Genomic DNA, 26933 nt, shown 5'->3' on the forward strand with positions numbered 1-26933 from the left:
TTCAGAACAAATTCCTCTCTCCATGTTGCTCCCTCAGCACTTTGTACCAATCTTCATTTTACGATCTACTTACTACATGGCATCATAATTATATGCTTACATCCTTCCGTCCCACCACAATATGAGTGCTGCAATGACTAGGACCCCATTTTACTCACTTTTGCATGATCTAGTACAGTGCCTGACTCACAATAAGTGCTCGGTGAAAGTTATTGAATAGATTTGTGAATGGATGGATAGATGAATGGATTCATGATTGACTAAATGACATTTGCCATATTTGAGGTCTTGAAGGTGAAAATGGGTTGAATGTTTTCATTTCCGCTTTGTTCATATATTTAATACACATTTCTTGCGTATGGCTATGTGCCAACCACTGCACTAGGGACAGGAGACAGGGCAGTGCAAAAGGTAAAAGAGGTCACTGTCTTACAAAACTTAATGTTTTTGTATATTTAGTGGAGAAGAGGACACTAAATAAACACATAAATTACTTCAATTAGTAAATAGTGTAATGGAAGGGGAAAAAACAGGATCGTGTGGGCAGTGACTGGACTAGAGGTGAGGAAGCTCCCTGAGTCGTTGACATTTGAACCAAAACCTGGATGATGACGGGGAACTGGTCATGCAGATCAGAGGGTCACTGCCTCAGCCCCGAAGGGACGCATCCTCCTCGGGCTCACATGTCATTGGCTAGCCCTGGCCACATGGCCTCGGGGGACTACAGGTGGGCTGGGGGATAGAGTCTCCTTTATGCCCAAGGAGGAGGGAGGACAGGTCATGGTGGACCAGCAACATCTACCCAGTGGCTCACAGAAAAGAAAACGGCTAAACAATAAGTTTGCTGTTTGAAATACAATTAGTATTTAGTATTCAGTGTGCTGTAAAAGACCAGAGGGACAAATGTTCCAGGCAGAGGGAGCGGCAAGTGGCAGGCGCCTTAAAGGAACAGGGCAAGGCCAGCGCGTGGCTGGAGCAGTGTGGGAGGACACCAGGCGCGAGGGGGTGCAAGCAGGGCTGCGGCTTCTACTCCCAGCGCACTGAGGCGCCTTCATGAGCTTTCAAGAAGCGCAGTCAGGTTGCCCTGGCGGGTTTGCTCAGTGGTTAGAGCATTGGACCGAGGACTGAAGGGTCCCACCAAGGGCACCTACTTCAGTTGCAGGCTCGATCCCCAGCCCATAGGTCTTTAATGTAGGATAGGACTTAGTGGTGGATTGGGTGTGAGGGAGTGGAAAATAGAGATATCCTTCACCCATAAATAGTGCTAAACACTTATTTTTCTTCCCCACCCTTACTTTCATCCATAAGCTTGATGATGCCAGAATATATGCTATACTATGTTCTTCACTGTAAAAGCTTTATGAACTATATTAAATAAAGTAGATTAGACATAGTGAAGGTAGCAACAAACAAGCTTAAGCTTGAAAGTGAAATAGATTTACTAGTGCTGGCCAAGCCAATTGTTATTTTTAAAGAATAGAGACTATTTTTGACTTTGTATTTTACAATATATCTTATGATTCAGGGTGCACAACTGCAGAATGTGAATTTGCATTGAAAGGTTTCTACAAGTTAGTTTATGATTGCCTGATGTGGCCCAAGTATTAGTGTAGCCATTGAATTTTGTAAACTTCTGCATTCATTGTCAATGCCAATTACATGCTACAAATGCAATTTCATAAGTCACTACAATCCTTAGTGGCTTTGTAATTACATTGCAAGAGCAACGTTCCTAACCTTATTTTTAGAAATGCTAACTTCAGTCTTCTCTCCTTTTTCATTCTGTATGGAAACATAAAGGTTATTTTTACATAATATTTTTTAATGTCCACAGCTTTTAATGAATGGAGAAGTAGGCAAAAATGAAATACAAGCATTGGCTCTTCAGATATATTGACGTTTACATTTGTGTTACATTCTAGACAACGTTGAGTCGCAACAGAACGGGCGATTTCCTGTATGAACCACCAATATACGAGATGAAACTGAAGTAGAGCTATGGAAATGTCTGTTTATTTTGTTCTGTAGTATGACCAGACATGTTTAAAATGCAACAAAATGCATCCCATCTTTCATGAGGCTGAGCACCCGTGTGAAGCAGCTTATATGGTGTCATCACAAAATGAAGCTTGTGTGGTGTCACCACCAGATGAGGCCCAAAATAAGAAGCGGCTTTCATGGCCGGGCTGGGTAGCTCAGTTGGTTACAGCGTTGTCCTGATACTCCAAGGTTGGGGGTTTGAGCTCTGGTCCGGGCGCATACAAGAAGCAACCAATGATGCATCAATAAGTGAAACAACAAATGGATGTTTCTTTCTCTCTCTCAAGTCAATAAATAAAAAATAAGATGCCAAAAAAAAAAGAGGCAGCTTGCAATATTGTATCTATTTTTCCATATTTTAAGCAAGGATTCCAGATCGGTCTGTAAATAATTTTTTGAAGCATGCTATGTACAGGAAGACAGAGAGGGTTCCAGACTGACATAGCAACTTGCTAACCTGTCTTGCTGTCTGCTTGAGGGAGCCTGACTGATTCTTGGAGCAAGTAGGAATCATTCTGTTAGTGGGACAAATTACTGCCCTGGTTGCCTAGTTTGTACTGGTGAGACTAGATTGGTTTCAATAACACTGCCTGTGGGAGAAACTTTTTTAAAATTTAATATAGTGAGGATCTAAGGGGATTTACCAAGATGAAGGATACAGTGGAGAGACAGAATGCCAACACTGAAGAGGAAAGGAAAATTAGGGAACTGGGACATTCCAAGTTTTGAGGGTTTTGTTTTGTTTTGTTTGGGTTTTTTTGAGAAATGACTTTACAACTTTGGCGGGGGCAGATTTTATATCTTCCTCTTTTTTAGATTCAGAATGTGTCTGTGAGGTGAGGAGTTACTGTAAATTCATACGTCGATTTCTCCATTTTTTGCTGAGAAAATTGCCATAAAACACGCCGCTGTTGCTCCCTTATTTTGCACCAAGTAAATGTTTAAATATTTTAAGATAAACATATTTCAGCTGACTGCTGGGTGAGATTCATTACTGCCAGGAGGAACTCAGTGGAACTGTTCAAGGAGATCTGGTTAATATCCCCATGATTTATGCTTGTGGTAGAAATTGCACTAATATTTACACGAGGGGCATGGTTTGGGGGCAATGACAAGGCCCGATTGAAGTGGGAATTTGCACAGTCAATGCCCACTAATGAAAATAGCTACAGTTCAGTGCCCTTTCCAAAAACATAATTAGGCCCTTCAAATGACATGTTATTTTCACATTTTTACTCTTAAGCTGCAAATGTTTTCTTGCCATCCAGTGCCTGCACTAAGATAATTACTTTGCAAAAATAATTAAGGTAATACCAGGAAGCTGAATAACTTTTTAAAAAATGTATTTTGGCTTTTGTTTTATAAGTCTTACCAATCATGATTTTTTTGATGGTTATATTTTTAAAAATAAAAACAAAAACAACGATCTATGAGTTGTCTTTATAGCGTCTAAACAACTTTGTAGAACTGCATTTCTTGGTACTCTAAACAATTGAATAGTTCCACATGGATGGAAAACAAACTTCAGGCCAAAAGTTATACTGAAAATACAGTTCTGCTAAAGTCCTTGTGGGTCTCCTCATTTCAGTGATGAGGGAGCCAGTGGGAAATCTCTGACACTGGGTTTGCCAGGTTTTTACTTTTCCTTTGTTCTTGCTTTCCAAGTTCAATGGTTCTCTAATTTGTTCAGGAAGCAGAACATCCTGGAAGTCAAGAAACTCCCGTGTCATGCTATAAAATATAGATGTATTTATTCCAGTCCATGTATTTATTCCAATCTGAAAAACTCAGTACAAAAAGACTTATTTGTGTATCTGTTATCTAGATACAGATATCTATAAAGATATATGAATATCTATGTGTTTATTTTATTTTTCAAGAATATTCAGGGTCTGTGAGGAAATCACACTCCCTTGATCTTATATTATAAACAAAACAAGGCTGCTTCCTGGTTTCCAAGTAAGGCTATTTCCATCTTTTCCTGTTAATATTTGTTCCTATCCACTTATTAGAGATTTCTCAGAGAGTTGGGAAAATTCCATCATTTGATTTTAGCGTTGAAGACATTGGTCCAGCTCACAGTCCAGCAATAATAGATTTGAGCAGAGCTTGAAAACTGTTTTCCTAATTTTAAGATGAAAACTCATTATAATATCTAATTGCTGTTCAGAAGATAAAAAGGGGGAATTAATATTGGCCAAGGTTAACTGGAAGGCAGCTGTGGACAGCTTCCTTTTTATTTTTTTAAGATCTTTATTGAGCTCTATGTGCCAGGCATTGATTTAAGCCCTTTACATGTATTAATATTTTTAACCTTCAAAACTCTAAGAAGCAGATAATATCATTCACTCATTTATTAGTACATTATTACTAAGGCCTGGTGATAGAACATGAACAAAACAAGATCGCTGTTCTGCTACAGTATATAATTCTCATCAAGGGTTGAATTAAATCTCCACTCTACCACTAACAAGCTCTGTGACCTTGGACAGATTACATAATCTCTCTGTGCCTTAGCTTCTTTATCTGTAAGCACAGGTGATAACAGTTCCTATTTTAGATGGTTGGTATGAAGTGATATGATGATATTAATGAGTTAATAGTTATAAAGCCCTTAGAACAGGTGGTTGGCAAACAGTAAGAATTATATAAGTCCATGTTCACTGTCCTGATCATTGTCAACATAAAGTGTTTCCTCTGTGTCAGCCACTCTTCTAAACATGTGACACATACATGTGGTGGTAATAAATGATGTGAAGAAAAGTAAAAGTTGGTAAGGGAAATAGAGAAGAACTGGAAACAGATGTGGGGTGTTCACTGTGTACAGATGGATGGGGAAAGCCTCACTGTGATGATAACATCTGTGGATGAAAAAGGGATGCTGTAATAAATCACAGATTCCTAACTGGGCTGGTCCTGGTGGGCAGACTCACCCCAGCCATAAAACTTCCTTACTAAAAGGCTTATCTTTGCCTGAAGCAAGCTTGGTCCACTGTTTCTGTGTATTTAGGTTAACAAACCTTTGAAATGCATCCTTTCAGACCCCTCCTTCTAAAGCTTGAGGGCAGGTGATCTTAACTAGCCTGTAATCTGGTCCCCACTTTATGTTCTCCCACCTCCATCTAATCTTCCTTAGGCCCCCTCCTTAATTTCAAATGCATAAAAGAAATTGCAAAACTGTCATTCTTCAAAGCATGTAAGATCTTTCTTCCCAGCAACTGTCATCAGTTTGACTCAAGTAAACTCATAAATATTCTCTACAGAGTTCATGATTCTTATATTGACCCGTTTGAAGAGATACCTGACCGAAGTGAGAGACCGGATCAGTGGCCACCTAAGAGGAGTGGTCCAGGCGGAAGCAACAGCATGAGAAAAGAACCGAGGAGGGATTGTGTGGTTGTTCAAAGAACCCCAAGGAAGCCAACGCAGCCTGGACAGGGAGTATGGTCAGAGATGAAGAAAGAAGGAGCGGGGATTATATCAAGAAGAGCCTTGTAGGCTATGATGAAACTTTCTATTTTAATCAGAACTTTACTCTGAATAAATCTGAAGGCCTTAGAAGAGATCCCTGATCAATTGTACCTCACCCAGATTTTAAGTAACTGGTGGAATAAAGTGAGACATTTTAATCTGTTTTTCTCATCAACGCACACACACCCCTCCACCTGCCCTCTCTAATGTATCCTAAGCTACAGAGTAGTGCCTGGCACATAGTAGGCTCTCAAAAAACACTTGATGAGTGAATGAAAGAAATTCCGTTTTAAAGTTCCGATAGAAGCCAACACACCAGCTTTATTACTAATGGAGGCGCCGGCGTCAGATGCTGCTTTGGGTTAGCCAAGTGGACTTGCTGATACTGAACTCCCAGAGGAAGCAGGAAGAAATCAGCAGCGAACGGCAGGGCCGAGGCAGCTGGAGCAGATTTATACGATGGCAGAGGAGAGCACCTGCTTTCTGCCGCCGGCTCGCTTCCCAGGGGTGAAGGGCCACGCCTGCTTTTCCACCCACACCCCTCAATCAGATGAGTCCATCCATCTTCCCAGAAGGAGCGTCCAGAGACGGAAGCCAGATTGCCCTCGCCGGTTTGGTCCAGCGGTTAGAGCATCGGCCCATGGACTGAAGGGTCCCTGGTTAGATTCCAGCCAAGGGCACCGGGGAAAGAAAAAGAAGCCAGGATGTGCTTAGGAATATCCCTCCTTGTGGGAAGCAGGAGAGGAGGAAAAGTATGTCCTTCTAACGGCTGAGACAGGCACACATTTGAGGATCTGGAGCAGGGAAGAAATTCTCTGATTTACATTTTTAGAGGATCCCTTCTATATGGCCCTCCAGATCCATCCTTTACCCCCCGCCCCTGGCTCAGTAGCCCCAGGGGCATGGGGTTGGGCTGTAAGGAGGGCATCGCAGAACTCGGTTGGGTGAGGTCTGGGCATTCCCCTTTCTGGGTTCTGGGAACCACTTCCTGTGCTGGGACACCACACCATTCCTTTTTAGTTTCCCTCAACACTACTCGCCTTTGTAAGTTGTTCTTTGGTAAACTCTCTTGTGTAGGCCACCTGTTTTCCTCCCAGTTACCGATATAGTTGCCCTGGCTGTTCAGTGAGGAAAAGATTGTTTGAGGGGGATGTGCAGGAGGAGGAGAGTATAAAATCCATTAAATCCGGCCAATTAGGAGTCGACTGGTGAGGGATGGGGCTGGGTACCACGTGGTAGCAACGGAGGTGGTGGGAAACGGCAGAGCCAGGATACAGCCCGCAGGACTTGCTGATACATTGGAGATGGGCTCTAAGAGAAAAAGGCATCAGAAAAGACTCCTCATTTTACAAACTTGTATAATAGAAAGGAGCTATTTAGAGGCCTGACAGAGAGGAAATTGACTGTGGTTTTTTCAGAGGTGGGAGGATATCCTCCAAGAATCTACAAGATTGCTTTAGCAAGTTTTTTTTTCGGTAATGTTCATCTCAAAACTGTCATTCCTAGGGCCTGTCGCGTGGCCTTCCACGGTTTCTCCAATGATCTCTAGACTGTGGCAAATATTTCCACCCAAGGGAATGAAGTTTAACCCACTTTAATTAAAAAACGAACAAACCTGTATATATGCCATGTAGCCTTTGTAGGAGAAAGAGGAAAAGGGAACATTTTAAAACAAATTACCAAGGGATGCTGCAATTGCAAAACTCTTGATGTCAGAATGAAACCCTGTTTCTGAGCACTGACGTCTCTACTTGACTTAGGGGCTGTACAAACTTCTTACTACTACTGTCTAAACATGCTGAATGAGTATGCATAGTATAATCAGTAATATCTTAGTAGTATATAAATATGCGAGTGTGTGTGTGTGATGAAACAAAAACTGAAAATATATAAACCGAACTTCTAGGATTATAGGTAATTTTTTTCTTTTCATACTTGCCCACATTCAAGGTTTTCCGAAATAATCAGGCATTAGTTTTAGACACAGTTTCTATTTTGACATTGCGTCAAACACAACTCACCTGACCATCTATCTACAATAGTGATACTTTCACCCCACCCCACTTTTACACAAATGCATAAACACACACTGCTTTACTCTTCTTCACAGCATCTATTACAGCCTGAAATTAATATTTTTTGTTTATTGTCCAATGACATCAATAAGATTTAATTCTCTGAGACAAGGTCCTTGCCTGCCTTGTTCCGGTGCCTAGAACAGTGCCTGGCACTTAGCAGGAGGCTCAGTAAATGTTTGTTAATTCATACACACACACACTTTTATTTTAAATGTATATGGCAACAGAGATTGTCATGGTGTTTCTAAAAAATCTACACCACTTGTAGGAGTATAAGTAGATACAAATTTCCTAAGGAGAAATTTTACCATAACTTAAGAAAAATCTTGACCTTTGGAAACTCCACTTACAGGGCTTAGTAGGAGATTCAGAGAAATATTTATTGATAAAAGTGCCTGTAACATTCATATAATAGTGAGAAAAATAAGGAGGCATGGTTAAATATATTATGAAGCCATAAAAGAATAAATTATCATAGTAATTGAATTGCTATAGAAAGTGGCATGTCATCTGTTGTTAAAATTTTAACATAATTAACAAAAAAAGAAAAATGCCTAAAAAAAGTGTTTAAAATCTATAAAAAAATAAAATAAAATAAAAGTAGATAACAAAGTAGCATGCTCAGCATGACCAAAAAAAAAAAAAAGTAATGTCACAGGGCGATCTGATCATAAATTCCTAGCTGGGCAGGTCATGGTGGGTAGTCACCGCCCAGGAATATAACTTCTTTACTAAAAAGCTGAAGCAAGCCCTGTCCATTGTTTCCGTGTATCTAAGTTAACACACCTCTGAAATGCCCCCTCTCGGACCCCTCCTTCTAAAGGGTGAAAGCACATAACCTTAACTAATTTGTAACCCAATTCTGGCCTTGCTTTCTCCCACCCTCATCTAATCTTCCTTACATTTCCTCCTTAGTTTCAAATTAGTGAAAGAAGCTGCCAAACTGTGATTCTCCGGAGCATTTGAGACCTTGCTCCCAGGAAATTGACATCAGTTTGGCTCAAATAAATTCTTAGAAAAATTATCTGCAGGTTTAGAGTTTCTTTCATCAACAAGCATAATTCCTTATGCATGGAGAAACTTTAGGAACTTCAGAATATTAACCATGGTTATTTCTGGGTTGTGAGATAAGAGATGTTTTAGCTTCTTCTGTGTGCTTATCTACACATTATGAAGTGTCTATAATAAGCTCATGAAACAAGGTGTTGTTTTATTTCATTTCATTTTTGAGTAGTGTTAAAAATTATTATAAGCAACCCAAAATGGATTTCTTAAGGACTCATAACTATAGTGAGTCTGAAGATGGAAAAAGTAAAATTTTCAAGTGAATTAGAGTCACCAAACGGTCTGAATATTTTTTCTCTTTAATTCTACTACCCAACATTTATCTCAAGTGGAATATTTCTCTCTGGGCTCCAAAAGGGATTTGTAGAAATTGCAGAAGTTATTCTTGCAAATAGTAATTATGTTGACAATGAAAACCCTGGGAGTGAACACAAAAGCCACAATTCACGATTATTCTTGAGGTGGAATTTGCAGAGGTTGGAGACACCCGGACAGGTTCTCTTTCAAATTCAAATCAAATAAAGGGTAATAAGCACCACTACATGTACAGGACCCACTGGACTAAACTCTGAGGAAACACAAACTGTGGGAATAATATCCTTGCTCACCAGTCACTACACAGTAGCCCCCCTTATCTAAGGGGGGTACATCCCAAAACCCCAGTAGGTGCCTGAAACCACAAATAGCACTGAACCTGTTAAATACTTTGTTTTTTCCTATACACACAGACCTAAGGTTAAGTTTAATTTATAAATTAAACATAGTAAGAGATCAACAACAATAACTAAAGTAAAACAGTTATAACAATAAACTATAATAAAAGTTATGTGAATGTGGTCTCTTTCTCAAAATATCTTACTGTGCTGTGCTATTCTTTGGTCATGTGAGATGATACAATGTCTACATGATGCGATAAAGTGAGGTGAATGACTTGGGCACTGTGACATAGCCATAAACTAGTATTGACCTTCTGATGAGGAGGGTTACTTGCACACAGGGACTGTGATGCATTACAAAGATCTGATAACCTAAGTGACTAACTGGTGGGTGTCGCACACAGTGTGGTGGCGCTGGACAATGGGGTGATTCCCGTGCCAGACTGGACGCAGCTAGACGGCATGAGATTTCATCATGCCACTCAGAATGCTGTTTAACTTAAATCTTGTGAATTGTTTGTTTCTGGAATTTTCCATTTAATATTTCCAGACTGAGGTTGACTGCCGGTAACTAAAACCACAGAAACTACTGTATTGATGCAGCTGAGAAAGTTTAATCAGGAAGCTGTTTGGAGTGAGTGGGAAGGATGGTATTAGAGATAAAGGACGGGTGTGTGGATGGTATGGGCTATTCCCTTCATCTGAGCCAAGGTTTGCAAAAATGTGATGTGACAGCCGAATCAGACTGGCAGGCATTTAAAGAATTAGAATGCTTAAAATTAAAAGTTTGAAATTTTATTTAGTGCTTTTCAGGCATAGCACTTTGCAGCTAGTCCATTTAACAAATTTGATTTATGGGCTCTTAGAGGTATATATTTTTTAGAATTTTTATGAGTTTATTTGAGCCGAATTGACAATATATGCCAAGGAGCAAGATCTCAGACACTCCCTTCGCAGGTATATATATATATTTTTAATATATCTTTATTGACTTCAGAGAGAGGAAAGGAGAGGGAGGAGAGAGAGATAGAAACATTAATGATGAGAGAGTCATTGGTCGAGCCCGCAACCTGGGCATGTGCCCTGACTGGGAATCGAACCCGGATCGCCTGGATCCTAGGTCGACGCTCAACCACTGAGCCACGCCCGACCGGGCAGTATACTTTTTGATCCTTGTATCTAAGTGATTTCTGGATCCCAACTTGAGAGTTTACCAGCATTTGTCAAACAAAAAATCTAGAGAACACTGCTCTTTTATGACCAATATGAAAGTGTTATGCTGCTAAATTTTAATAATGGTAACTTCTGCAATTCTCAGGAAATAGGTACTAGATAGGATTTCCTCCCAGACCTCTTTCTTAAAGCTTAGCCCTGCTGCTGTTCACCTATCGGTACAAAAACAAAGAAACAACCAGTAGCAAGCCAGCCTTCAGGGAAAACAACAAACAAAACAAAGTTAGAGTCTATCATGCTGGGAAAATAGGTGTAGATCAGTTTTTGTAGGCCCTCAATTGCCAAGGTATCAAATTTTCACTTTATCCTGAAGATGGTCCAGGGTCCTTAAAATGAAAATAGGATAGAAATTTAAAAGCAGTTTCTAAATTTCAGAAATGGACCCATTGATACGAGTCCATTTTAAAGAGGAATCTCCACGCTCGGGGTGTGAGCATGCCTTTCAAACAATATCTGTCAGTCCCCAGATTAGCAATGGGTGACAAGGCACCCCAGCTGATGGGCTGGCAAGGAAAGAGTTATCTTGCGTCATATCAGAGACCGCCACAGACACCCGGGGCAATGTGACTCGTCACTTAGAGGAGGCTGCCCAAGAGCATCCCATCATCTGGCTGCTGAATCATCCTACTCTCGGTAGCTATTTAAACAAAAGCCTCCAGCAGACGCACAATCAGCACTGCACTCTGACAGTGCCCAGACACCCAGAAGTCACGTGTCCAGCAGGGGTAGCCCACAAGTACGAATTTCAAAACAGTTTCTGTCTTCTTTTCCCCATAAGATCACACTAGAGGTTTGACTTCTGGCTCCTTTCCTCAAAATGAGCATGTCCAGCCAGCTCTCCTACGGGACATTGGCCCCAGAAGCCACCAATTCGTGTTTCAGATTTTCTCACGCTCTTTCTGACTTGGCTTTGCTGTATTTCTTTCATGTCAGCAAGCAATGGTTGAACACCTGTCATGGATTAGACGCTGAGCACTGGTAAGGGTTGGTTACAGGATAAGCAAGATACATTCTTTGCCTTTAGCAGCTCACAGTCTAGTGGAAGGGACAGGTAACCAGGCAATGACAATGTATGAAGAGATGACTCTAAGACAGGTAAGTACAAGATGATGTTCTGGACCTTAATTTTTGAGGGGTTCTACTGCCCTTCTGTAAAAGCCATCACCCTCTGTGAATGACCATCTGGGAGGAACTGAAGAGATGCAGGAGGCATCGCAGGGATATGGGAGGATGGGTGTTCTAAAAGGACTTTTCAAATCTAACTAGGCATTATTAGCATTTCCACCTGTCTGCCAACTGTCACCTTGTTTGACCTGGGCCCTCATGGCTGAGCTACCTGGATATGAGTGCTGTTGATGGTTCTCCCCCCCCCGCCCCCATCTTCTAGGCACTCCTTTCAGTGTGTCAGATGAGGACTCCTTTCATATTTGGCTGTCATCAATCAGCCACAACTGTCCTGTCCGGAAGAGCTGGCTTTGGCTTTCAAGTCTGCTTCCTGGCTGGGCTTTTCTACCACTCCATTAAGGGTACCATTTGGTATCACATGTCCTACAGGTGTTGTTGATGAAAGTGCTAAAGGAGCGGGATGTGACTGACGTCTTTGGGAAGGACGTGACTTAGTGTGCCCATGCAGTTGCTGTGTCCAAATTCTGTTCTTTCCTCCCAATGAAAAGGTATTGTAAATAAAGAGAAAGGGCACTAGCTTATTTTAAATACCAGATTTGAGCTAGGAGCTATCGTAGGCACTATGTAAAAGCTTTATTTAGTTGTCACAGTAATTCTGTTTTTATGTTAGAATCCCATTTTATAGACTGAGGAAATTGTGGCTCAGAGAGGTTAGGAGACTTAACCAAAAACACACAACCCTACAATTTTTTGTTTGTTTGTTTTGTTGTTAATCTTCACCTAAGGACATTTTTTTCCATTGGTTTTTAGAGAGAGTGGAAGGGAGGGAGGGAGGGAGGGGGAGGAGAGAAAGAGAGAGAGAAACATCAATGTGAGAGACACATATGGATTGGTTGCCTCCCACCCCCCACCCCCACTGGGGCCAGGATCAAACCTGCAACCCAAGTACATGCCCTTGACCTGGAATTGAACCCTCAACCCTTCACTGCACAGGCCGAAACTATGACCACTGAGCAACACCAGCCAGGGCCAGTTTTTGTTGAGCTTAAATCTGAACACAGGTCTATATGACTTAAATCTTTTGGCTTTCAAGCTATAGGAATAGTTCACAGAAGGAGCTGTGGAATATTAACTTGACAATAAGATTTCTGATTCCAGTCTAATTATTAGTCTTCAAGAGTGATATAAATACAGGACATATAGCACAAGTTTCTAAATCTTTGTTCTGCAACATAAAACCAATCAAGTACAAATTGCAATAGAAGGAAGCAACAGGTAGTAGAATCTAATTCATCGGATGAAAAGATGGATAAATCTGTTCACAGGCCCAGAACTTTTAATACTGAAGGGTAAAAGACACATGGGGAAAAAATGAGAGGAAAAGATGTCTGATTTTATGACTTGTTGATATCTATGGAGTTTTTCCTTAAGCCTCAGAACAATTCACAGCATTGCCAGCAGCATTCAGTACATTCAGAACAGAATCATTTCACCCACAGCTGAACGAGGGCCATGCTTGGGCCAGCACCGAGAACAGCCTTCCAGCACACATGCCAGGTCAGTGAGTGAAGAGGACAGGCCATTTAAAGCAACGCGGCTTATATAAGTGTGATCTAATTGCTTCCACTGGAAATGGGTCAGGTTTGAATCAAGAGAACCAGGGGCCTTAAAGACCCCAGCGAAATCAGACTATTGCTTTTCTTTCAATCTTCTCAGAGAGTATTGCCCTCTGGTGAAATAACGATGCTTGGATTCATTTCAATTTGCTGTGTTTCCCACACCTTTTTTGCCTTGTCATAGTTGATTTGCTTTTTTTTTTCTTTTTGGTTAAACTAAACAGGATATATCATCTGACTGTGATAAATTTACTATTGGGAATGAGAGAAAAATATGGGATAAATAGGTCTTTTTTGCCTCTCACAGCTGTGATTCGGTTGTGACTCAAAAGGAAGTGTGCCACCTACTGAATCACAGAAACCACTTCCTGTAGCTGTTTGGTTTATTCTAAAGGGGCATTAGGCCAAGTACTGCCCTGCCCTGACCCTGACTGGCTCTTCAGAGCCAAGGCGTTCACGGCTTGAGGTGGTTTGGCTGTGGGCTCTGAGAACATTACATATTAAATTACAAGTGTTTCGTTTCCTAGCAAGGAGTCTTTAGCAACATGAAAACGAACATGTGTTATTTGCAAACCAAGTGTATCATTACTCAACCTGAATATCCTTATTTTTCTCATAAGGTATATATTTTGGATGACCACTCTCAGGATCTGAATGTGCGCTGGTTGTTTTCTGGAGGCCGGCTCAGGCAGTCTGTAGGGTAGCATTAACCAGATGAGGTTTCAAGAGTACCCTTTCATCAGTGAAGCAACACTAGGCTTATATGCATTAATTCAATATATTTTTGGAGTATGTGTTTATTGCCATGTACTGTGCTGGGTAGGTTTAGAGGTTACAGTTTCAAACAAGACTGCATGACTCTTGATCTCATGGTGCTTATGTTCTGTACTCTATGGGAATTACTCTTTCCTTTCTAGAGACAGAAGCCATGCTCTATACATCATTAAAATGACTATCAACTAAAAGAAAACTGTTGTTTCCTCTCTACCTACAAAACACTCTGACACTAGATGTGTGGGTTTTTCCCCACCAAGCAATTCTTCAGTTCTCAGGAAACACTGATTGAATATCCTACAATTTAACTCAATTCTGACCTTAACTGCCCGGGTTTAGCACAGACCCCTCAGGTTAAGGGCTCAGTCCCACAAGAGTGCTTCCCACTTCAGACACCAATCATAAAACCCAGATTGTCACCTGTACTTCTGACCAACTGGCTATAAACTGAGCTGTTCCATGATCTCCTCCTTGGGTTTGATAATTTGCCAGAATGGCTCACAGAACTCAGAAAAACACTTTACTGACATTTACAATTTATTATAAAGGATGCAATTCACACACAGCCAGATGGAAGAGATACACAGGGTAATGTTTGGGGTGGGGAGCAGAATGGGGCTTCTGTGCCCTTTCCAGGCATACCACCTTCCCAGCACTTCATTGTGTTCCTGGATCTGGAAGCTCTCTGAACCCCATAGTTTAGGAGTTTTAATGAGACCCCATTACGTAGGTATGGTTGATTAAATCACTGGCCTGAGATGAGTAACTCCATCTCCAGCCCCTCTCCACTCCCTGTAGGTCAGCCCTCTAATTACATGTTGGATCTTCTGGCAATCAGCCCCCATCCTCCAAGAGTCACTTCACTAGCATAAATGCAGGTAAGGTTGAAGTGGGCTTATTATGAATAACAAAGTTGCTTCTGCTACCCCTATTACTCAAGAAATTCCAAGGGTTATAGGAGCTCTGTGCTAGGAGCCAGGAAATAAAATAAAATAAAAAATAAAATAAAAAATAAAATATATATATATATCATACCATAATCATGAGTCCTAGCATCTAGCCTTGCACAAAGAAGCCCCTCAATACTTGTTTGTTGAATAGATACATGAAAGAATAAGAAGGAAGGAGGGAAGGAAGGAAGGAAGGAAGGAAGGAAGGAAGGAAGGAAGGAAGGAAGGAGAAAGAGGAAGGCAGGGAGGAAAAAAAATCACCTCCTCATCATTTTTTATTGTATTTGCAAGTTGAAGATAAAAGCATCCAGTTATTTGTTTTCTTCTGTAATGAGAATTCCAAATAAACTAAAGGTTTCTGCTCTTAATTGGATCTGGAGATTCTATAGTGCTTCAGGACATATGTGGGCTGTTAACTAAGTTCTGGGACCAAGGAGGCCCATTCTGAGACCAGCTCAACACTAGAAGTGCTGAGAATCCCCTCTGAGAGCAAAAGGTTCTCTGTTCTCATTCCCATAATGGATCAGAATCCTCAATGATAGAAAACCTATTCTTCTTCTAGAAAACCTATCCATGCCCAACAGATATGTCAAAGGATGGCTGCAAATCTGCAACACTGAACAAGTAATTTACCCACCTCACAGAAGACTTGTGAAATAATGTCTAGAATGGTGCTTGGCACAAGGTAGGCTCCTTGTAAGTAGAAGCAATCACTACTACAGCTTCTCTTGTTATCATTACCATTACTACTTCTACTACTGTTACTTAGGTTACACCTGATTAAGCTAGCAGTTTTTCCAAGGAATGACCAATAACCTTATGTCTAATGATAGAGTTCTATGGTTCTGTGTGTCCCAGCCTTTCTAAATCCATGCTCTTCTTTTGACAGTCATAAAAATCTTACATTGACCTCCAGTTCAAAAGCCCTGCCAAGAAAATATTGTCTAGGTTATTTACAGTATTTAATTTATTAAGGTAATATTTTTACCCAAACATAAAATTACATTATAATATTGAATGTTGTTTTAAAAAAACATGTATAACCCATATAACTAGTGAAAAAATAAATAAACTGGGGCATATTAAAAAATTTTAGAGTTTATTTGAGCAAAAATCTATTCTAATTAGGCAGCACCAAACAGGAAGTAGTTTGGCCACTTCCACTTGCAGGAGCTAGTGGCAAGACTATAGAGAAAAAGTGAAAACAAAGCAAGAAAAGTACTTGATTGGTTATAAGTGGTTGCATTATTTGGGGAAGATTAGTTATCTGTTGTGATTGGCTGTCCTTAGGTTTTGATGTCTTAACCTTGAGGCATTTACAGACTTAGGTTTCAGTGTGCTTACTAGGCTGCTGAAGTAGTAGAACCTCAGCCCAGTAGCCTCCTGGTTTGATTAACACTGAGTTATTTTGCCCCTACCCTGTGGCTATTCTCTACACATTTGACATAAAACAAGAAGAAAAAGGAAAAGAAGAAGAAAAAAGAGGAAGGGAAATAAAGGGGGGAAAAATCCCCACCCCAAATAGTGAAGAGCTGGAGGGTTTTTTTGTTTTTGTTTTAAAGAGCTCTTAGCTTCTTTTTTAAAAAATATATATATATATTTTTATTAATTTCAGAGAGAGAAAGGGAGAGGGAGAGAGAAAGTTGAAGCATCAATGAGCTGCCTCCTGCACGCCACCAACCCAGGCATGTGCCCTGACCAGGAATCGAACTGCGATCTCCTGGATTCTAGGTCAATGCTCAACCCCTGAGCCACACCCGGCGGGGCTGGAGGTTTTCTTGAAGTTTTCTTAAGTATTACTTCGGCGAGGCATTGATAATGCATCTCACACCACAAAGATAGCTATCATCTTGTTTAAACCTTGACCAGTTTCCCTCAGGTTCCCTTTCTATAGAAATCCCCAAATCTTCCTTCACATAGATTCTTCCTTGGATGACACTTTCCTTCCTGTTCCCTACAAATTATCCTCCTCAGCTCCTCTGTTCTCACAAAGATCAATTCAACCCCCTCTCAGCTCCCCTACTTCTCCACACCTATCATATAGCATTGGGCTCAACAAAGGACAGGAAGCTAGGCCCTCACTGCAGCATTCAAAATAGAGAAAATTATAATAGCTATTTAGCCAAAAATTATGATAGAAATTACAGCAAGCAGACAAAGTAGTTTACAAAAGAGTCTCAGAAGCCCAACTATATTTTAAACCCTCATCTCCAGTGTTGTTACCATTCTTGTTTTGTTCACTGATGTGTCCTCAGTGCCCAAAGGAGTACCTGGCATAAATATTTATTGAATAAGTAAATTAGAATTAGTTTGAGATAGCATTTCAAGTAAGACAAAATACCATAAGATTATACTTTCTACTTCTTTCTCTTAAATAGTCTGAGAAAATAGTCACACATACATCCATAAGAAAGGATACAATTTTCTGTCACTAATTTTTTATTATGTCATTTTAGAGCAAAAGTCACAAAAAATTATATTGAACTCTTGACCAGTCTATCTATGTTTGCCATTGGAATATTGGCCCAACTAAGAGGAAAAAAATTAAGGAAAAATTTTTTGGCAGAAGAATGTCCTCTCTAAATTCTTGTGTGTTTTGTTTTGATTTTTTCCTTAGTGACTGGAGGTCAGTTTCAATCCACTGAAGCACAGATTCCAAATTTTCAATCTGGTTTTCTTGAGTCCTGACTGAGTGCCAAGAATGAGGCAATGACACAACATCACTACCAAGACACACACGCGAGCGCACGCATGCGCACGTGCACACACACGCACACACACCAGAGTCCCGGGCATATTCTGGTGACATGCAAGCTTCTGCCCTCTAATACTCTCAAAATCATACTTTTTAGTTTCAAATGGATCTACTCCCTCTCTCCCTAGCCAATTCCCATGAAATCTTTTGTCTAATACTGGTCAGAGTATTCCAAATCCTAGACGGTGCCATGAAATCATCTCTTGACTAAAGATAATGAGTGTCGTCTATGTATCCTTTTTGCTTCTTTTTGAAACTTCAATTTTAATATGCTTGGGAGTGGATCAATGACTATAAATGTAATTACTGAAGAAATGATCACTTTTAGTTTAGTAAAAGAAACCTGAATATTTCTTTTGGCAGCCCCCAAAGAATCCCATGTTTAATGTAGTGAAGGGGCAGTGTGCCCTAAAGGACAGGGTAACATGCTGGGCAGCCAAAAGAACAGATGTCCACTAGAAGTAATATGAGCACCAGGTTTGGATGAGACCCATGTCTACTATGAGGCCAGGGACAATTCACTTAATCTGAGCCTTAGTTTTTTCAGCTATGACTAGAGATATCAATACCTGTCTATTTTCTGAATCTCCTTACTAAAGTTAATCATGTTGTTTCATGATTCTGTAAATCTCAGAATAATCCTTTCTTGTTATAGTCAAGACCTCTATCGTTGACAGAGATACTCACCTGGTTATTTTGGCTTCTCTAATCCTGATGGTGAGAACACCTCCAAGAGAGCTTTTGGTCAGGAGCTGACAATGGCATTTAAGGTCACTTGTGCTCTTGGAAGAGAAGAAGAATAATTTGAAAGGAGATCGGGATCTAACTACCAATAATATATTATTTATTTGGACCTAGTAACTTCCTTGGTAATAATATTCAGCTTATATTTGTTAAGTCCTTATTACCTGCCAAGCCCTTTTTATGCATTACCTCATTTAATTCTTACAGCAGGCCTTTGTGGTAGGGTATCAGGGTGTTTGACTATAAATTACAGAAAAACAAAACAAAAACTCTCCAACTGACTAAAACAATAAGGGAATTTGTTGGCTCACATAACTGGTAGTCTAGAGCAAGGGCAGCTTCAGGGTTGGTTGATGAATCTAGTGGCTCCACCTTGTCACCAGTTCCTTGAGTTCTCTGTCCTGACATGCAGAGTTGGATTCCTCCTAACACCAATTTTCCTCTGTGGGATGGCCATCAGCAGGAAACCTTATTCATATCTAGCAAAGGTGAGACAGTGCCCCACAAACAAGGGAAAAAGTGAAAAAACTGCCTTCTGCAATCAGCCTAACCTTAGTAAGCTGCTTATTTCTGAAACAGTAGCTATTGGGGATAGAGGTGAGGAGAGGAGGAATACTGTTATATAATTAATTCACTTTCCTGAACCCAGAGCTTTAGCATTACCTTGATTGATTTAGATAAATTAGTATTTCCTTATGGAGCTAGGGCAATTCTGTGAACCATGTTGCTTATATACAATGAAAGAGGAATACAACAAAGTTGGGGAGATAACCACAATGGGCACTACAGGTAAATACTGCTAATTCCCAATTTGCAGATGAGAAAATTTCAGTATGAGGGAGGGAGGTTAAGTAATTTGCCCAAGATCATAATTGAATCTGGGCTGTTTATCTGCATTCTAATAATGCAATTGTCTACTATATCCATTTGAAAACTTATGATATATAAAGAATTCCAAGATAAGGAGAGGGTGAGTAGAGAAAGACCACAGTACTAGGCATCAAGATATGAGATTCTAACCCTGCCTCTCACTTACTACCATGTGACTTTGAAAATGTGAATTATAAAACCTACTTACTGGAGCAGTAGCAAATATCCAAGTAGAAACCCTGCAAAAGAGTGGCATTACTAGGGAACTTGTTTGAAAGGTAAACTCTCTGCCCCACCCCAGATCCATTTAATCAGAAACTCTGTTGGTGGAGCCAGCAATATGTACTTTAATAAGCCCTCAGGTGATTCTGATGCTTTAGAACCATTCGTCTAATGCATTGCCTAAGCTTTTATTTGCTGTTACTCTTCTAAAGACAATGAACACATTGACTTCTCTCTCCAAGAGTTCACAATCTAGGGAGAAAAACAAAGTTCTGTATTAAGTTCTTTAATATAGGACCATACTCACAGGCTCAATGCACTTTAAAAGCTTGTAAAGGGTTGAATTTATTTGTAACAAGATGAAACACAGGCGGCTTTATAGATTAGATAAATGGAAAGGGGGGAAAATAGCTACAAACTGTAAAGCAGCACAGATCATTAAACTTCCAGTGGTGCCCAAGCCTGTTTGGTTCAGTGGTCAGAGCATTGGCCTATGGACTGAAGGGTCCCAGGTTCAATTCCAGCCAACAGCACATACCTCCATTTCAGGCTTGATCCCTGGCCCCAGTCAGGGCGCATGCAGGAGGCAACCAATCTATGTCTCTGTCTCACATTGATGTTTCTCTCTCTATCCCTTCTACTCTCTTTGAAAAACAATGGAAAAAGTATCCTTAGGTGAGGATTTAAATAAATAAATAAATAAATAAATAAATAAATAAATAAATAAATAAATAAAACCCAAGTGCCCATCAGTAGATGAATGGATAAAAAAGCTATGGTATATTTACACCACGGAATACTATGCAGCTGTAAAAAAGAAGAATCTCTTACACTTTGGGACAGCATGGATGAAACTGGAGAGTATTATGCTAAGTGCAATAAGCCAGGCAGAGAAAGACAAGTATCAAATGATCTCACTCATATGAGGAATATAATGAACAAAATAAACTGATGAACAAAATAGATCCAGAGACATAGAGAAGCATGGATCAGACTGAGGGAAGGTCGGGATGGGGGAGTGAGTGGGGAGATATTAATCAAAGAACTTAAATGCATAAGTGCATAACCCAGGGACACAGGCAATAGTATGGGGAAGGCCTGAGGGTGGGGGTGGGAGCATAGGGTGGAGGGGATCAGTGCCTGGGGGGGGGGGGGAGACACCTGTAATATTTTCAACAATAAAGATAAATTAAAAATAAATGAATAAAAGAAAATAAACTTCCAGTGGTTATTGCAAAGTTGTATCTAGAAAGCTAACTTAAAATATATCAATACAAACTAATAGATTAGTGACCTCATATGTTATGGGAATAGAATCCCATCAGAAGTTGGAAGATGAGGATTTTAGTCCTGATGTTACATATACCAGCTGCCTCTCAATGTCCTATATCATAAAAAAGGAAAAAGTTTGATCTGGATCCCTGGTTCTTAACCAAGGGTAAATCAGATGGGGCCACGGGAGTGTGGGCACACCCTGGTTAAAAAACTTTGGACTAAGCAGCCTCTAATCTGTAGATTACAGAAAAATCCAATGTAAAGTTAGCACATTACGGAAGTATATAAATATTATTAAGAATCTCTAAGCCAATTTCTGCTTTTTTTTTTTTTTTTTTTTAATTTGCTTAACATCTCTGAATGTGTTCCAGTACCTGAATACTCAGTGAATCAAAGGGAAACATCTGCATTATGTGGCAACTAAAATATCACCTTCCCTGTGTGGATCACAAAGTCCTTGGCAATCACTTCCATACCAGACTAGTGACTTTTGTTGTTTTCATTTTCCAGATGGATAATCAGAGGATAAAGGCCTTGTTCAGTGTCACACATTTCAGTCACAAAGTGAGACACAATAGATGTCAGTCTTCTCATCCCTCCAACAATAAAGAGCTTTCAAGCTCTTGCAGTCAACAAGAACTTCTGGCAAGGTTACACTGGCTGAAAAGGCATCTCTGTGGATGACATCCACAAACAGGAGGAAAATCAACTTGAAGCTGAGGTCTAACCTCGCTGTCTCCTCAGCAATAGAGACAGAAGGGAAAAAAAGTTTTAGCAAAAAGAATCTGAAAGAAAATAACTAAATATAGCTAATTATCAAGGATTGTTTCAAACAGTAAAACAAGGGCAGATTTATTTTCCTTAAGTAGTAATTCTTATCTCTTGATTGACAGATTGATTGACTGAGTGATTTATTCATTTAACAAATGCTTATTGATTGTCTTTTACATACCATCTCTGTACTGGAACTGTAATAATGACCAAAGCATATAATAATAATAGTTAATATAGCAGGTACTAATAATATAGTAATATATAATAATTGTTTTTTGAGAAAATGTTAGAACTCAGGGTGAAAAGTGAATTTTTTTTTTAAAATGTCTTTATTGATTTCAGAGAGAGGAAAGGAGAGGGAGAGAGAGAGATAGAAACATCAATGATGAGAGAGTCACCGATCTGATGCCTCCTGCACGCCCCAGACTGGGGATCAAGCCCACAACCCAGGCATATGCCCTGACCAGGAATTGAACCCCAATCGCCTGGATCCTAGGTTGATGCTCAACCACTGAGCCATGCCCGGCCAGGTGAAAAGTGAATTCTTTAGGGCTGTATCCATTGCTTGTAACACAGGTAATCACTTAGATTCTCCAGTTTCCAGTCTATCAGAAGGAGCTGTTAGTGGGCCTGCCACTTTTTAGTGATATACTCACCAGTAAAAATCAACTTATGCTCACTGTCCTTAGAAAGGCAACCGGAACTGAGAGCATTGTGACTTTTTTTACTGTGATTTTTAAATTACTGGAACCAGATCTTCTAACTTTATTTCTTTGTTGCCTACTTACTCAAATATTGGGATATGTATATAAAACAAATGCCATCTTAACATTGTTTTAACACAAAACAACAGTGTTTTTTCAACTGGGCTTGAGATGGAATAAAACACAAGCATAGTTGTGGCTAACTTTCAATAGTAAATTCATTCATATATGATTTCTAAGATTAAAAACTCTTTCAGGGCTGTAAAAAACGAACAAACATCTCTTCAGCCCTGGCCAGTTAGCTCAGTTGATTAGAGTATCGTCCTGTTACACCAAGGTTTCGGGTTTGATCCCCAGTCAGGGCACACACAAGAATCAACCAATGAATGCATAAATAAGTGGAACAACAAGTCGATGTTTCTCTCTCTCTCTCATGTCAATTAATAAGAAAATAAATAAATAAATGAATAAATAAATAAATAAATAATTTAAAACATGTCTTCATCTTTTTAAATGTCAATTTATTCACACTAATGATGCTCTCAGATGTTAGAAAATCTTTTGAGACAGAAAGTGGGAGAAGTGTGTGTGTGTGTGTGTGTGTGTGTGTGTGTGTGTGTGTGTGTGTGTGTGTGTGTGGTGGAGTGGGGGTGGGGCAGTAGAGTGATGTAATATTTCTGAGTGTCATGTGATTTCACAATTTGTTTTTCAATCTGTTTGGACTCCCAAAAAGGAAGACTCTCGTATGTCAACAAGCTGATGAACTGTAGCTTAAAGTACTAGAAACAAAACCATACAGTTTCAAATATATGCCATATATGTATTCATAATCTTTGTGGGATGCTGGCTGGCATTAATGTTCAATCTCTTGAGAAATGTGCATTTTTCTCTGACAGATTTACTAGCTTGCTTTATCTGAGCACATGAACCATAAACAATGCCTAATAAGAAAACTTTCTGTCTTCTCCAAGGTCAAAGTTGGAACAAGTAAAGGAAATTCAGTTTTCCTTACTCGACAGTGTTCATCATTCTTGTAGCCAGTGTGCTCACAAAGAATGCAAACCTCTTACAGTTAGTACAAAGGTGCTGCAAATTTTCAGAGCTAGAATATAAACTGATGAAACTGGAAAGATGTAAAATTGTCGTTAGTAACATCTTGCAGTCCCAGATTTAAAGTTTAAACTCTACGTTCTCATTGTTAAGAAAAAGTCAATGTCTTCGTAAACAAGAAAACAGATTCTTCCTTTCGTGTTCTACTAGTCCGAGCACTTATGAGAATTTCTGCTGGTATTTAGCTATTAATCTACTCATGTTTTCCAAGGCTCTGTGTTTTTTCTACTCTCTTTTGAGCATTTCTGACACACTGAAGATAGCTCAGTGAAAATAGGTAAGTGAAGAGGAAAGGAAAAAATAATGTTCCAAAATGGCATTAAGAATACCAGCAATAAAAAATAATTGTCAGGACATGACAGCCTTGGAGGCTGGTTGATCAAATAATATACAGACTTGGTTTTGAGTCAGGAGATGGTTGGAATTTGTCTCTACTGAGCATTTATTAGGTAAACATTAGCCAATTAACTTTTCTGTGATTCTTAAATTTTAAAAAAAGGCTAATAGAAAATGAGACATGAATTTATTTTAAAAAATAAATTTGCCAGCCTTGGCTGAAGTGGTTTAGTCGGTTGGACCGTCATCCTGTACACCGAAAGGTCATGGGGTTGATTCCCAGTCAGGGCATTCCTAGGTTGAGGGTTTGATCCCCAGTAGAGGTGCATACAGGAGACAACTGATCAGTGTTTCTCTCTTATATTCATGTCTCTCACATCGATGTCTCTCTCTCTCTCTAAAATCAATGGGTATGTGCTTGGGTGAGGATTGAAAAATAATAAATAATAAATAAATAAATAAATAAATAAATAAATAAATAAATAAATAAATAATAAATTTGCCAATTGAATACAATGTGGCATGGATAGATTATATGGAAATAAAATGCAATTAAGGGTTGTGTTGCCAGACCCAAAAGCAAGGCTTTGAAACATTCTTCATAAAAATAATTGTAGAATCCTTCACTGCATATTCTTCCAATATTCTTAGATTTTTCTCATCTTTACTATACCACTTTACCACATTGTATTAATGGGTATCACAATCATGTTTATTTATTTTGAGTCATAGTCAACTTTTCCATATAGATAAAGAATTATTTTCCCATACAGCTGTGGCTCTATCATTGCATTTTAAGTCCTATGCATTGAACACTTCTTTGTAGAAAAAGAACACCGCCACCCTAGCATTGTGATGATGATAATACAATAAATCACATCAGTAGCAACTTATTAGATGAAGTTTTAGGCTCTTTAATGCAGTTATGGTACTAAAAATAAAATCCCACCTCCCCTAAAACTTCTCTAGTCCCTGATGCCATCATTTTAAACTAAATGCTGAGTGTAGTTTTTTTCCGCATCTTTAAAAAATGTTTTCAATTACAGTTTACAATTTCTACATTTTGATAGTGTAAAAGTATGAATACACTTTGGAAAGAGTACACTTCATTACCAGGTAGTAACTCGAGCAAAGGAAGAAATCTGACTAGACCAGTGATCTGTCAGCGAGGCCTGAGTCACAGGAGGTTGGTCTCTGTTGTATTCTCTTGGTCCAGAAAGTAGGAGGTGGTGGTCCAGTGAGCCAGAAACTGCCTGGCAGCATCAACCTCCTGGCTGTTGCTCAGGGTAGGTTGCATTTTTTGGCTTTTGCTGCTGAACCAAAAGTTCAAGTGTGAAAACCAGGACTGAAGCCTCTTCTCGGCTGGAGCCAGAATACCCCCGGTTCAGCCAGAAGTTAGTTTGAGGGTGGAGTGCCCCAGCATTCCAGGAGTGGCACATGTCAGCAGGAGTTATGCCAGGGCTGAGTCCCAACTTCAGAGCTGGGTTTGCCACATATCCTTCACTTCATTAATATACTAGATTTGTGGGCGACTGGGCAGAGATTGAGACTGAACCAAGATTTTGACCTGGGTGCTGAGTCTATTATCTCAGCTTTGGAAGGCACTTACGAGGGAAGAGTCAGGCTGTGGCCTGTAGCTTTCAGACCTCCTTCTCCACAGTATACCTACAAGCTTCTCCTGTACCATTTGTTTTATCTTTTAAAAGAGAAGAAATATGTTTTTATTGATTTCAGAGAGAGGAAGGGGAGGGAGAGAAACACCAATAATGAGCTAGTCATTGATCAGCTGCGTTCTGCACGCCCCCTAGTGGGAATCAAGCCCGCAACCCAGGCATGTGCCCTGATCAGAATGGAACCATGACTGACTGACTGACTGGTCCATGGGTTGACGCTCAACCAATGAGCCACACCGGCCTGGCTGTTTTATCTTTTTTAAGAGTAAAGGGCTCATTTTCTCCCTTTGCTCCTTTGGCATAACCAAATGCTTCTACAACGGTGTTTCCCAGAGCTGACGTTGCATTGGAAGGAAGGAAACACCTCCTGACCTGCCCTTTTGTCCCTTTATAATGCTGGCATTTGATGTTCTCTTTCATAAAAATAATTAAAAAAAAATACAACATAGACCATATTTATAGGGGAAAAATCAGAACAGCACAGGGTCATATAACTTGAAGGTAGAAGCCTACCTCACCACCCTTCAGCACCCCCACTCTCTGGAGCTAATTACTGGTAACATTTTGGTGTAAATTTCTGGACTTTTTATAAACACATGCAAATATATATGTATGTAGGTGTCTCTCTGTGTTTCTGTTTTAGTTTTGTTTGTTCTTACAAAAATGCACTTGTGATGCTCCCGTTACCTGCCTAAATGTGTGGATGCATGACAGCTGGAGGGGCGAAGGAGCAATTTGCTTTACTCTTCTCCCTCTAGGGCTTGCCCTGTGCACTGGTTTTCTATGATCTCATAACAGAGGAAAGCTTTCTCATGCGGTGTCCAGAACCTGAGCCATGCAGTGAGGTGTCACCACCGACACAAAGAACATCTGGTTTTCAAATACAAGTCATGCAGCCAAGACTCAGGTACTTGTGTTTCAGTGCTTAGCATGGTCTAGCATCAGACTGATTTTAACCAGCTAGTGGGGAACATAGGAATGGATTTGTGATACCAGATTCAGCTGAAAATGTCAATGATTTGAATGTAACAAAATTAGAAATAAACTTCCTGGTGGCTAAAATTGTATAGTTCACCTTTGGCACTGCTTTTAGCACAAAAGGCAGTTATGATGTATGTGCAAAATGGTAGCCTGATTAGTTGTTCACACACAAAAATATTTAGTGCTTTTCACACATGTTAATTGCTTTTCTACTAAGGAAAGTGTAACTGCAAATCATAAAAGTGTAATATCCCCTTACATTTAGTTCCATTTCATTAACAGGTAATATATCCTGAATGTTGTTGAAAAGTGACTAAAAGACATATAGTAGGGAAAGTTGAGGTTAAGGCACTGCTCTCATAGAACACAATAATAAATTACTGTACACCCAATACACATATCTCTGTAGAGAAATAATATGAGTTACTATTTTGAGATAATGTCTGAGGTTTTTCCTTCTTGCATTTTCCTTGTTTGCCCA

Source organism: Miniopterus schreibersii, assembly GCF_964146895.1.
Source record: "Miniopterus schreibersii genome assembly, chromosome: 3".
Classification (NCBI taxonomy): domain Eukaryota; kingdom Metazoa; phylum Chordata; class Mammalia; order Chiroptera; family Miniopteridae; genus Miniopterus; species Miniopterus schreibersii.